Genomic DNA, 13,398 nt, shown 5'->3' with positions numbered 1-13,398 from the left:
TCTACAACCCAAACAACTAATGTACTTATATTCATTAATTCATTGGAACAATATTGATCTATCACTAATCCGGGACTTAAAACTATCAACCATTTCTATTTTTTTTTTTTTTAAGTTTTGACATAGGCATGGACTGATGGACGATCCTCAAACACCCAACTCTACCAAAATTTATTAGAAAAGAAAAAAAGTACACCAAGGGGGACAACTAGACAAAACCTCAAGAAAAAAAAAATTACAAACAAGGATATAAAAACCATATCAAAACGATAGTTGGGCTAACAATGTACGGGACCAAAAAGTTTCCACCATGCATGTCTAATCTGCTTCGTACAAATATCAATCTAACTTTAAAATCTTTTTGGCAAAAAAATAGAAATTGTTTATACCATATTTAGGACCTTCGTATTTAGACCTCGTATAAATACTTGTGGAACTCAAATGTAATTAAGGGAGGCTAAGTTTTAGGCCAAGATGGAGGGCAAGGCTTAGGCCACAGAAAATATGCACACTGCCTCTAGCCTTCTTGTATACTCACCATTCAGAGTGAATCAATATCAACATCAGTGTGGACGTGGCCCAAACATTGGGGTGAACCACGATACATCTTGTGTTCTTTACTTTCTTGCAGATTCACAGTCGGATTTACGTTGTTCCAAGACCTCTCCGGTTTCGTGCATCAACAGAAATAAAAAAATAACTTGAAATTCTTAATTTAATTGTATACATTTTGGGTAATTAATCAAGGAACGTATATTCCTGCGGGACTTCTTCCGCAACCAGCTTAGTTCTTGCATTGTTTCTTGGGGCTTTTAGATCCAGGTCCAAAAACATAGAGTGTTTTTAGGAGTGACTCCAGTTATCTAATTATATGTTTTTATTTCTTTTATACTCCTTTTATATTTTCTAAAAGTATTAAAAATTAATTAAAATATTTTAATATTATGCATTTTTCAACTCCAAACTATCTAATTAATATCTTATAAACAAAAAAAATTAATATACTAACATAAATCTATCTGCAAAACATTCTACCCTAACTCAAGTAGCAAATATATGAATGTATATTATACCTATAAGTGAGATATGAAACCTAACTAAAAGGTAGAAAAAAACATAATATACCTACAAGTAAGACACATTAATCTGTGACAGGTTGACTATGAAAATGAATATATCATATAGGTAGATAAATACAATTAACCTGTGATATAGGTTGATTATAAAAATTAAAAAAAAAATCTATAAATGGGTTAAAGCAGGAGGAAGAACAAGAAATAACAAAAAAATAAATAATCAAAGAGATAATTAGGCAGAAATTTGATTTTTACAATAAGTGTTTTCTTTTAGGAGATAATTATTGATAATTAAATAATTAAATTTAAAAATTTGAACTTATTTTAATAAACTGGACTATTCCTACTATTGGCTAAAAAAATTGGAGTTATATCAAGTTCCCCTTGTTTCTTTCTCCGACAGTGTACGCGGGTTACAGGTGCATGAATATTGTAGTCGTGTTGTACAGCACTAACGTATGAAAAGTTTCCAATTAAGTTGTGGATGAATTTAAAGAGTTAACATTTTGATTCTCTGTCGACGAAAACCCATTGACCACTCCAATTGGAATTTGGATGCCGTGGGGTTGGGAACAAGACCCACTCAAGGCTCATGTACTTCCGCCTCTGGCGGAAGAACATAAAGACTAGAGTAGTCATAGACAGTTAGATTTATCCTGGCTTGAAAATATAAGATTAGTATTCCACTTATTTTTATTGCTTGGCAACCCTTCTCAACACTTTAAACAAATTCAATTATTATCTTTTCTTTCATCCAACAGTTCCCATCTCAAAATTTAAGTATTTTATTTTAAATGGTCATTTATCACAAATCAATAACCTTTAAATTAAAACTCATCATTTATTTTTAATTAAAAAAAACCGTCTTTCACTTGTGCATTGGTAGAGCTATCCCCTCTTCTTCTTGAATTTCATGTATTTAGCCATTTCAAATCCCGAATTTATTGAGCAAAGAACAATAAGGTTTGTAAAACCCTGTTATTCTCTATACACTTTTATTTAGGGCTTGCAAATTTTTTAGTAATTCTTTCTCTTGTGTTTAATAATTTTTTCAATAATATAAATGACATCATGGAACGGTTTTGAAATATGAAAACTCGCCGGGAATAATTATGATTAGTATATATAAATAGATAAAATTATCTATGCATATGTAAATATTTAGATATATATTATGATGTTTTGTTTTAGTGATTTTATAGATACTATACATTTTTTTCTTCTATACATGTGTGAGGCCCCTCCTCACAAGAAATCATGCCCCCGCCACTTCTTCTGCCACTGGTTACTTCTAGGTTGTGTTTGGAGGAGATGAGTAGCAAATAAATTCATATCATGCATATACTTATTTGAAATTTGAGAAATTATGAACCAAAATAAAAAGTTAAGAATAAGTGACATAAGGAATGCGCGTGAGATTAAATTAACTGGCCCTTAATCAAATCTAATTCTTAACTTTTTCATGCGAACTGTTACGAATCAAGCTCATATAATTGCAAAAATATTATAAGAAAAGAAATTAAGGAGAAGAACAAAAAAATATTTCATGTATTTAATCAAATTGTTACATTGTGATTAGTTAGTTAAACAACTAAGAGCACCTCCAAAGGAAGAGTTAAAAAGTTCACATTAACAATAATAGTGAAAAAGAAACAACATTATTTTCTGATTGAAATGCCAATTTCTATATGTTATGATATGGATTGACAACAAAGTTAACTACTGTCAAATTTGAAAGCAACTTCAAATCTATTTTAGTGATTAATAAATATTTTCATCATTTTTATTATCTTTTTTTATTTTAGAAATATTGATCTCTACTAATTAATAAAACACTCATTGTCAACCAAAACCCAATGAAATTACCAGTTTAACCCTCTAATTAAAACTGAACATGAATAAGAAATATGGGGCATAAATGTAATTTCACACAACCAAATTTTGCTTGTTTTTTTAAAGCCTCACCTAAATGTAATCCTAACATATCTCTAATTATAAAATAAATAAATAAATAAAAATAAAAAACTTATCTCCCCCATGTTCTCTATCACTATCTTCCTCTCTCCTTCTATTTCAAAAACAAAAATAAAAAATTTTCTTACACACTTTATGTGTGCTCATATGCTAGTTACAATTATAAAAAGTAAATAATAGTTTAAATTTAACATATCGGATAAAATTTTATAATAAAAAAAGATTAAAGTGCCACATGAGTCTTTAAATTTAAATTTTATGTTCTAAAATTTGATATCTCTTTTAAAAATGTGATAAGTAATCATAACAGACGATCACGATCATCTATTTTGATCATTGTAGTTAGTTTGATTAGTTGTATTGGCATGTGAGGTCCTTTTCTCCTTATTCATAATTGTTCTCACGTGAAATTGTCAAGGTTTTTTCAGAGACCTTGTTTCATCGTTTCATACGCGCCGACTCTTTGCTTGTAATGTTATGGTGATTTTCCTTCAAAAAAACTTCATACGTTCTAACCAAGCCCCTTGCACAACTTTTTATATATATATATATATATATATAAACTTTGACTTTTGTTCACCTCGTCAATGTAAATTCAGTGTCCTTATTTCATGCTGGCTTATTAAAAATCGTTATCTATCTATTACAAGGATACAAAATATTGAACATTATTGTCTACTTTTTGTAGTTATTTACTATGAAATCATGGAAAGCTTCATAAAAAAAGTATAATATTATGTAAAAAACGAAGTAAAATACGCATAAAAAATAATAGGGTAAATTACACAAAATTATCTCAAGTATGGATCGAACCACAATCTTATACATCATGTTTTAAACATTGCAATGTCGTAACTCAACTTATGAATTCGTTGCAATGTCATACCCCTATTAATTTTTCTGTTAATTTGGCTGTTAAATTATGACGTGGCAAGAACTTGGCCCATTCCTTTGCCAACTGGAATAAACAATTAATTAATCAAAAAATAAATTATTTAATTTTTATTTAACAATTAAAGTTAAATAAAAACAAATAATTTTGTGGTCTCCCTCATCCCCAATCCTCTGTTATCCCCTTCGTTCACCCCTCAACCACAACCCCACCCTCAACCCCACATCTCCTCCCTAAACTCCATCGCGTTCTTCCTCCCTCCTAGAGCGATGCCTTCCACTACTCTAAAATTCCTACCACCTTCGATTCCACCAGTAGTAGCAACCATGTAAACAATGACAACCACATTAGCAGTGCTTTCCACTACTACAAAGTCCCTACCGCAGTCGTACTCGCACTCTCAATCCCAGGGCCATCGCCAAATCACTCATCTCATCATCAAATTCAAGGCCCTCTTCTTATTCATCTTTTGTCGATTTTGGTTTTAGATTGTTGGCGGGTCAACGCCTAAACAACATCCCCGCTCCATCGTCTCCCCCTTCTTCTTTCACCACCAAAACCACAACCCATCCACACTCTCTGCCACCCTCACCTGCCAATCACCTAAAATCCTTATATCCTTCACGTCCAAGGTTGGGCTCAGTACCCCTCTTTAAGTGAGACATGTTCTACCATAATTCCATAATGATGCAATCCCAACAGAAGCTCAAGGACAAAATCGACCTAGCTCGGTCGGCTCGCAAGCCTCCAAGTCATCTCCCACACCAACAACTGCATTGGCTTCATCCTTTCTCCTCCCCAGTCATCTCATATGACCCGTTTACCCAACCGCCTCATTTTCACCTCCAATCCCCTACCTCAGATCTGTCGTGAGCCTTGCCAAGGTCTTTTTTCAGATCGAGTCCAACCGAAATCCTGGAATAGATCGGAATCATTTCCTTGGCAACGAAACAACTCGATTGCCTGAAACCACCACGGTCTCGTTTTTGTTGAACGATGATGGCTGTAAAGATGCTATCGTAGAAGGACTCGATGTCTATGAAGGCTTTGGCGGTTAGTGTTGTGTAGGCCTGGCAATTCCTGACACGCCCAAGAACCCGACACGACACGAAATTAACAGGTGTTCGGGTTGACACAATAACGAATCGGGTCGGTATTGGGTAACCCAATAAGCACCTGTTAAGATAACGGGTTGGTTCGGGTATACACATGAGTAACATGATACACAATAAGCAAAATATTAATTTTATAATTTTATAACCCTAAAAAAATACTATAATAATTATATATATATATATATATATATATTAATTTAACAATTTTATACCCCTAAAATCTATAATAATTGTATATATATATATATTAAATTAAATTTAAAAAAGTGGTGACCATTGGATTGGTTAAGATTTAATCTCAACCATCCACTGTAAATTAGGTCTCTATTTCCCTCAAACCTCTTTCTGTCTCTCTCATTCTCGAATTGTTTGCGAACTCAAACTGAAACCCACCATTTCTGACGCCGCTCCTCCATCCACCCTCTCCGATTTGAATTTGGCCAGCCACAAGTAAGCCACACACAGAAAGAAGTAAGCACATCTTCTCCGACGCGAAGTCGACGCAAATCAAGTCCCAAAATCAAGGTAAGGGTTTCTGATTTTCGATGGGTTTTTGTTATTTAGGGTTTATTGCATGTTGATTTCTGAGTGCTTTGTCGAAATCTCTAGATAAAATTGGATGTTGGTTCTGATTTGATAGGGTTTCATATTTGTGAGGGTTTGAGGTTATGCGGGTTTTGAATTAGGGTGGGTGCAGTCGTGTTGGTTTCTGTTTGTTTTCTACAAGTCGTATGGCTTGTTTTTTTTTTTTTTTTTTTTTTTTACTTTTTTTTGGGTAAATTTATTGTGGATTTTAGGGCAATAAGAGTTCTCCACAGTGTTACCTCCATGCTTCCATGTTCTGACTCCATGCGTGCTCCTTCCATGTGCTAGCCCATAAGATTGTGAATATGTGTGCAAGTTGTCAGTGCATGTGCTAGCCAAAAGTTCTTCAATTTCTGTTGTGTATATATAAGCCTTCTTATAAGGCTTTAGATATTGAATCTGTATCCCATTTTCCCATGCCATCTGATCTTTGTAAACTATGTTAGATATATAAAAGTGTCCATTTGCACCGAAGCTTGTATATTTGAATTTGTGGATATGTGAATTGGATTTGAAATTGAATTGGATTGTGATTTGTGGATATGTGAATTTGATTTTGAAATTGAATTCGATATGTGAATTTGAAATGGATATAAATTGGTGAAATTGAATTGGATATGTGAAATTGAAATGGGTATGTGAAATTGAAATTGAAATGGATATGTGAATTTTAATGGATATGGATATATGAAATTGAAATTGAAATGGATATGTGAATTTGAAATGGATATGGTATGAAATTGGTATGAGTAAGATTTTAGAGTTTTGTTTTTCTTATGGGCAAGATTTTACAGTTTTGTTTTTCTTTCTTGAAGCAATGGATGTTGTAGAGCAAGATTTTACGAACTTTAATGATGGAAGGTCAGTGGAAGTTACAATGGGAATACAACCTAATCATGGAAGTGAAAATACAAAATATACAAATATAAGTCTGGCAAAGAAAAATGCTAAAGTGATCAAATTAGGTAAGCGAACACTCAGGTCTCTTGTTTGGAAAACTTTCAACAAATTGACTACTATTTTTGAAGATGATAAAAGTCGTGCTCAATGTAAAGATTATAAGAAATTGGTGATAGATGATAGTCATCATGGGACAAGTAATATGAATAGACATTTGAAAACTAGACGGATTGGTGGATTATTGTCGATGTCTGAATTATGTTCTCAAAACTTTGATCTTGTGGTATTTGTGGCTTATTGGTAGAGGCCATCATCAAGCATAATCTTCCTTTAGTTTTTCTGAATATGAGGGAATTAGGGCTTTCTTTGCATATATATCACCTGATATTAAGTTACCGTGTAGAAATACAATTAAAGCTTGTGTGTTGAGGATGTTCAAAAATGAAAAACGAAGGCTTCATAATTTGTTAGGCTCAATTGAAGGTAGAATTTGTTTGACATCAAACTTATGGACCTCGCAAGGCACTGATGAGTATCTTGCTCTTACTAATCACTTTGTAGACAAAGATTGGAAATTGCTTAAAAGAATTTTAAGTTTTTGCCACATGCCTCTTTTGTATGTTGGTGTTGCATTATCTAAGAAAATTAATGCATTGGTGACTAATTGGGGGATTGAGAAGAAGTTATTTTCTATTACTTTGGATAATGCTTCTTCAAATATTTCTTTTGTTAGCATTTTGAAGAATCAATTGAATCTTAGAAGTCTTCTCGTGATGAATAGTGACTTCTTTCATGTGCATTGTTGTGCTCATGTTTTGAATTTGATAGTCCAAGGTGAACTTAAAGAAATTGATTCTTTGGTGATAAAGATTTGTGAATGCATCAAGTATATAAAGGGCTCTGAGGCTAGGAAACTAAAGTTTTATGAATGTAGTAGACAATTAGGGATCTTGGATAGTAGGAGAGGTTTGAGACAAGATGTCCCTACTAGATGGAACTCAACCTATATTATGCTAGATAGTGCAATTTTCTATAGATATGCTTTGATTCATTTAGGGTTGAGTGATTCTAAATTTAGTAGTTGTCCTTCTTCTGAAGAGTGGGATAAAATAATGAAAATATCCATGTTTTTAGGGTACTTTTATGAGGTTACATGCTTATTCTCTGGGACAAAGTACCCCACATCAAATTTCTTCATTTCTTCTTCCCTAAGGTGTTTGTAAATCAGCTTCAAATTAAGGCAGTCATGGATGACTTTGAAAGTTTCATAATTAAGATGGGGACTTGCATGTACGTGAAGTTTGAGAAGTATTGGTTAGAGTACAATTTGATTTTGGCAATTGCAATCATCTTAGACCCTCATTATAAATTGCATTTTGTGGATTGGGCTTACACAAAGCTTCATGGTGGGAATTCGGTCGAATTTACAAAGGTTAATGACAAATTGAATGTTCTTTTTGGTGTGTACTTGGAAAAACTTTCGCATCTTGATAATTCAAATACTCCAGTGAATTCAGTGCCAATCATCAAATAGAATCTGGAGATCAAATAGAATCTGGAGATGCTCTCTTTGAGGTAACCTAAGTTTGTTTTTATTTACTTTATATATTTGTATTAGTAGTACTATAAAAATGTTGATATTATATTTGAAATTGACATGATGAATGATTCTTATTATGTTTTCGTTTTTATTTTTTATGATGTAGGATTTTGATAATAATTACGATGGTTCAAGTTTAAATGAAAAAATGAATTGTAGAAGTATTTGGATGATAAAAGAATAGATAGAAAAGTAGACATAGATGTTCTTTCTTGGTGGCAAATGGAGCGTTTTCATTATCCGATACTTTCTCAGTTAGCACGAGATGTGTTAACAATTTCCATTTCAACTGTTGCATCAGAATTTGCATTTAGTATTGGGGGTAGAGTATTAGATCAATATCGTAGTTCATTGTTACCAGAAAAAGTTCAAGGTTTGTTATGCACATGAGATTGGCTATTTGGAAAGGAGGTAAAATATTTTTATATGGTATAGTACTATTGTTTTATTTCTTTTCATAATTATTTTGGTAAACTTCTCATAATTTGAATAGTTTTTAATGTTTGGTTTTTCTATACTTAGTTTATGTGGAAAAGAGTTCTGACGTGGAAAACCTTATTGAAAACATCATCAACATAACTCTTGAAGTCAATAGATCAAGCCAAAGTTCCAATACAATTTCCTTATGATGATCGATGAAAATTGAGGATTTTGTAAAATGAATAACTTGCAAGCTTTGAGTTCCATTGGCAAGGTTTAAACTTTTGAGAAAGGCTTTCACAACCTTGAACAAAAAGTCTTTCATTTTGCATATCCTTGCACATTTAATATTTTGTAATAGACTAGTAGTGTATGGATGTTTTTTTATTAGGCTCTTATTATCAAGTGTATATGTAGTACTTAAACGACAAATGTGTTTTAATGTTTTGAAGTAATATTTATGTGGCAATGTGTGGTATGTGCAAATTTAAGAAAAAAATATTTTTTTTTCTTATCGGGTGTAACACGACATGACCCGTTAAGATAACAGGTGCTACACGACAGACACGACCCATTTGTCAGGCCTAGTGTTGTGGTTACGGGGATTAGAGGAATTCAGAGAGAGTTGTCTGGTGGGAGAAAGAGAGATTTTTTCATTAAAATTTTGTTCAAATTAGAAAAAAATCTTTAATTTTTTAATTTTTTTAATTTAATTAGGCAAAGATGTGGGCCCTTTGTCTGCCTAGTCATTAGTTAATAGAATAATTAACGATTTTTTTTTAACGGAGGTTTGACATTGCAACGAATTCATAAGTTGAGGCATGATACTGCAATGTTTAAAACATGAGGTATGAAATTGTGATTAGGCCAATAGTTGAGGTAATTTTGTGTAATTTACCCAAAATAATATTATGACACAAATGTCATAAGAAATCTCAAATTAGAGCAAAATTTAAAGAGAGAGTCAAAATTAATAGCAAGGGTAATACAATCATAATTTTTTTTTATATCAAATTGTTTTAGAGAGCTACTAGACCTGGTCTTATTTTCCCACCCACATTATAATCTCAACTACCTTAAAAAGTTAAAAAATTAAATGCTATTTTCCCACCCACTATTATTCTACAAGCAACTATGTTAGTCTGCTTGCAGTCATTTTCCACCCCTCTACTTCTCGTTATAGTTGGTTACTTGGTACGAGTCTGATATCTTGCACTTACACGCCTCTGTGTGTGCTATTTATGTACCAATTACACCATCGTAATGTGCCCAAATAGGACCACAAGGAAGAATAGGAATTTATTTTGGTTGTGATTCTCCTTTTATTATTTGTTACTTAGAGCCCTTGACAGACAATCTCTTTACCACTCGATTTACGGATTGTCACTTTGATGAGACAATCTTTCCGTCATTAGGAAGAGATAAGAACGTCAATGTTCATGATGAATGATGCAAATTAGCATGGATGGTACCCATTTTGTCTCATCTTAATTCCTGAACCGTCCAATTTGAAACTGAAGTGCAGAGAATCCTAGATCTTCACAGTGTTATCCAAAGCATGTCAGACGCTTTCACTGATTTAGCAAAAGTTACGAGATCACATATTCTTGCTGCAAATGTGCCTGCAAGGAAAAGCGTGCCTAATGGACATCAAGTTAACATCGACCATGGACATGTCTTCCTTGTTGGACAGTTAGCCTTCATTGTTAGGCAACTCAATACACCAATGGTTAGCCAATCACATGCACCCACCCTGAAATGTGGGAGAGTTATTAGTTCAAATGATTTGTATCCTAGGAAGAAGAAACAAACATAAGAAACTAGTTAAACTAGTTTGGATCCTATCGTTGTCTCATTTGATCAACCGCATGAAGTTATTTTAGATTATGGTAGTGTCCTGGAAGAGACATAACTGCCTTTCGAGATATTTATAACCATTATGGTAGCTTGGATGCAGTTTAGAATCAAAAATAGATTATTGTCTACAATGCATTTGCATTTATAGTAGTTACTGAGATTCTGATTAGCGTTGACATCGAACCTCGTCGTGTCGATGAATGTCGACGTAGAACCGATTTGTTAAAATAAAAGGAAGCAATCTAGGTTGAACTTGATTCCTTAACAAAGCCTAAAGTTTTTGGATCTGTAGTTCCAACATCACCTGATGTGAAGCCCGTTAACTATACGTGGATGTTCGTATGGAAGCGTAATGAGAATAATGAAATAGTGCATTACAAAGCACGCCTTGTGGCGCAAGCCTTCAGTCACCACCTTTAAATTGACTACTAGGAGACTTATTTCCCCATGATAGATGTCATAATATCTTGTTACCTTATTAGTCCAGTACCTTCTAGTAGGTAGAATATGCAACTTATGGATATGGTCATGTCATATCTTTATGGGGACTAGATACAGATATTTACATAAAAGTTCCTAACGGACTTACATTCATTGTCTCAAATAGTCCAAACCACGGAACACTCTCTCTATTACATTGAAACATTCGATTTATGGATTGAAGCAATTCGAACAAATGTGGTATAACTGTCTTAGAGAGTATTTGATCAATTAGGGATATGTAAATAACAAGTTATGCCCTTGCTTCTTCATTAATAAGTCATATTCCGAATTTGCGATTGTTGTAGTCTATGTCGATGACATAAATCTCATTAGGAGTTTGGAGGAGCTTGAGTAAACTAGCACACACCTAATATCAGTATTTGTGGTGAGAGATCTTTGGAAAACTCAATAATTTCTTGGTCTGGATATATAGAGCATCGTTATGATGGTATACTAGTCCACCAATCAAACTACACCCAAAAGGTGATGTGCTACTTTAATAAGGATAATGGGAAGTCTTTGTGTACTCCCATGATTGTCTGAACTCGGGATGCCAAACAAGATCAATTCCATCTAAAGATGATGACAAAGAGGTCTTAGAACTTGAAGTTTCATACCTAATTGCAATCAACGCTTTATTGTACTTGGCTCAATGTACTAGACCAGATATCTCATTTTCTGTGAATATTTTACTAAGATACAGCAGCGCACCAACACACAAACACTGGATATATGTTAAAGGCATCATGTGTTACCTTAAGGTACAATAAATATGGGCTTATTTTATCTCTAAACATTGCCGAGCAGATCCAACCCTCATGATCCATAGAGTGATGTACGCTTTGTTGGTTATGCGGATGCTGGTTGTTTATCTGACCCACACAAAGTGCATTCTCAAACAGGTTATGTCTTTACCATTAATGATACTACAATATCTTGGAGAACAACCCTACACGAAGTATCGGGTGAATGTTTTTGGTGGAGGAGTGTGATTGATCACATTAGAACCTCATATAGTTTTTCTTTCATCGTTGATATTCCAACAACGATTCATGAAGAAAACGATGCATGTACCGACCAATTAAAGAAAGGATACATCAAATGTGACAATACCAAGCATATTACCGCGAAGTTTTTCTTTACTCATCAGCAACATAAGTATCAAAAGATTGAAGTCGAACAAATCCGATCCCAAGACAATCTTGCCAACGTATTCCGAAGTCGTTGCCAAAGTCCACCTTTCATAAACTTGTTCATAAAATTAGATTGTGTAAACTTTTAGATTTGCATAACTAGTAATTGGAGAGTTTGTCGAACACCTTAATCTACTTTTTTTCCTACAATCAGGAGTGCTTTTTCCCATTGGGTTTTTGCTAACCTAATGAGATTTAATGAGGCACCTATCCTAGGATGGTCATACTCTTGTGTGCATTGATGATCATATTGAAGATGTGAAACATTAACATCTTGCATTTACTCACTTTTCTCCTTAGACTACTAGATTATCGAGACAAAGGTTTTTGTGATTTTTTTTTCTTTTGATATGAGCCCCTACTATGTGACTCGTGTTAGCAACTATTTGTACCTGTTGAGAACTGGTGATAACAATTGCCATCTCCTAATTATGAAAACTTGATGCAACTACTTCTTAAAGATCACCTCTGTTTAATTCTTTTATTAATACGCTTGTGATATCATCGTACAAATATTATGATCAGAATCTCTGTTTATTATTTTTTTATTATTATCTGAAGATCACCTCTAGAAAAGTCTATTCATTTTGAAGACCATTTAGCTATCTATACTTGTTGAACAAATCGACATTTATTGTAACAAGTAACATCCTCATCGCAAACCGTCAATTTGTTCTATTCGTATGGATGACTAAATGGTCTCGAGATCGAATGAATTTCTCTAAAGATGGTCTTTAGATGATGCTAAGGAAAAACATTATTTGAGAGCAAATCTTATATGGGACGTCTTAGTTTATAACATTTGTATAATTAAAACACACAATTGTAGTAACCTGATTTAGCAGGATCGTCCCACTTAATTGTTTTTCACTAGACAGATTTCTTGTAGCACTACTCAGATTTCTTGTTTTTTTCACTAGACGCCTCTAGTGTAATCCCAATTAATTTTAAGCACTCTTAAAGTGAGTAGGAGACGCATCAATTAGGCAAGTATGTAGGATTTCTCTTAATTTGTGCGTCAACCCTTAAGAGATCTATTCCAACATGTACCTCGCATTGTATTGATCCAGTTTGTTCGATTTAGGTCTGAATCGAACATGGAGTTCGAACTAGCAGTTTGGTTTAACCCTCAACTACTGGCCTAACTAAACCACCCAATTCATTGACTTCGGCTCCTTATTTCTTTCATAAGTAACTGGGCAAATATTTCCCTTCAAAAAGTTCATACTATAAAGTGAATAATAGATGAGAAAAGGAATTTTGAGAAAGAGAGTTGATGACATGAAATTTCAAGAATTAAAAC

At 33.5% G+C, this 13,398-nt stretch overlaps 1 long non-coding RNA gene across 1 annotated transcript; it reads left to right on the top strand.

Annotated features, from left to right (window-relative positions):
• The first annotated feature begins 6,460 nt into the window (after nt 1-6,460).
• LOC126608741 (uncharacterized) lies at nt 6,461-8,927 on the top strand. The gene is made up of 3 exons (XR_007617952.1): nt 6,461-6,607; nt 7,677-8,117; nt 8,249-8,927. It is a non-coding gene; the product is annotated as an uncharacterized LOC126608741 (long non-coding RNA).
• Nucleotides 8,928-13,398: the final 4,471 nt, after the last annotated feature.

This window comes from Malus sylvestris, chromosome 16 (genome assembly GCF_916048215.2).
Source record: "Malus sylvestris chromosome 16, drMalSylv7.2, whole genome shotgun sequence".
In the NCBI taxonomy this organism is placed as follows: Eukaryota; Viridiplantae; Streptophyta; class Magnoliopsida; order Rosales; family Rosaceae; genus Malus; species Malus sylvestris.
Note: the sequence above shows the minus strand (reverse complement) of the source record. Positions and strands in the feature narration are given on the sequence as shown.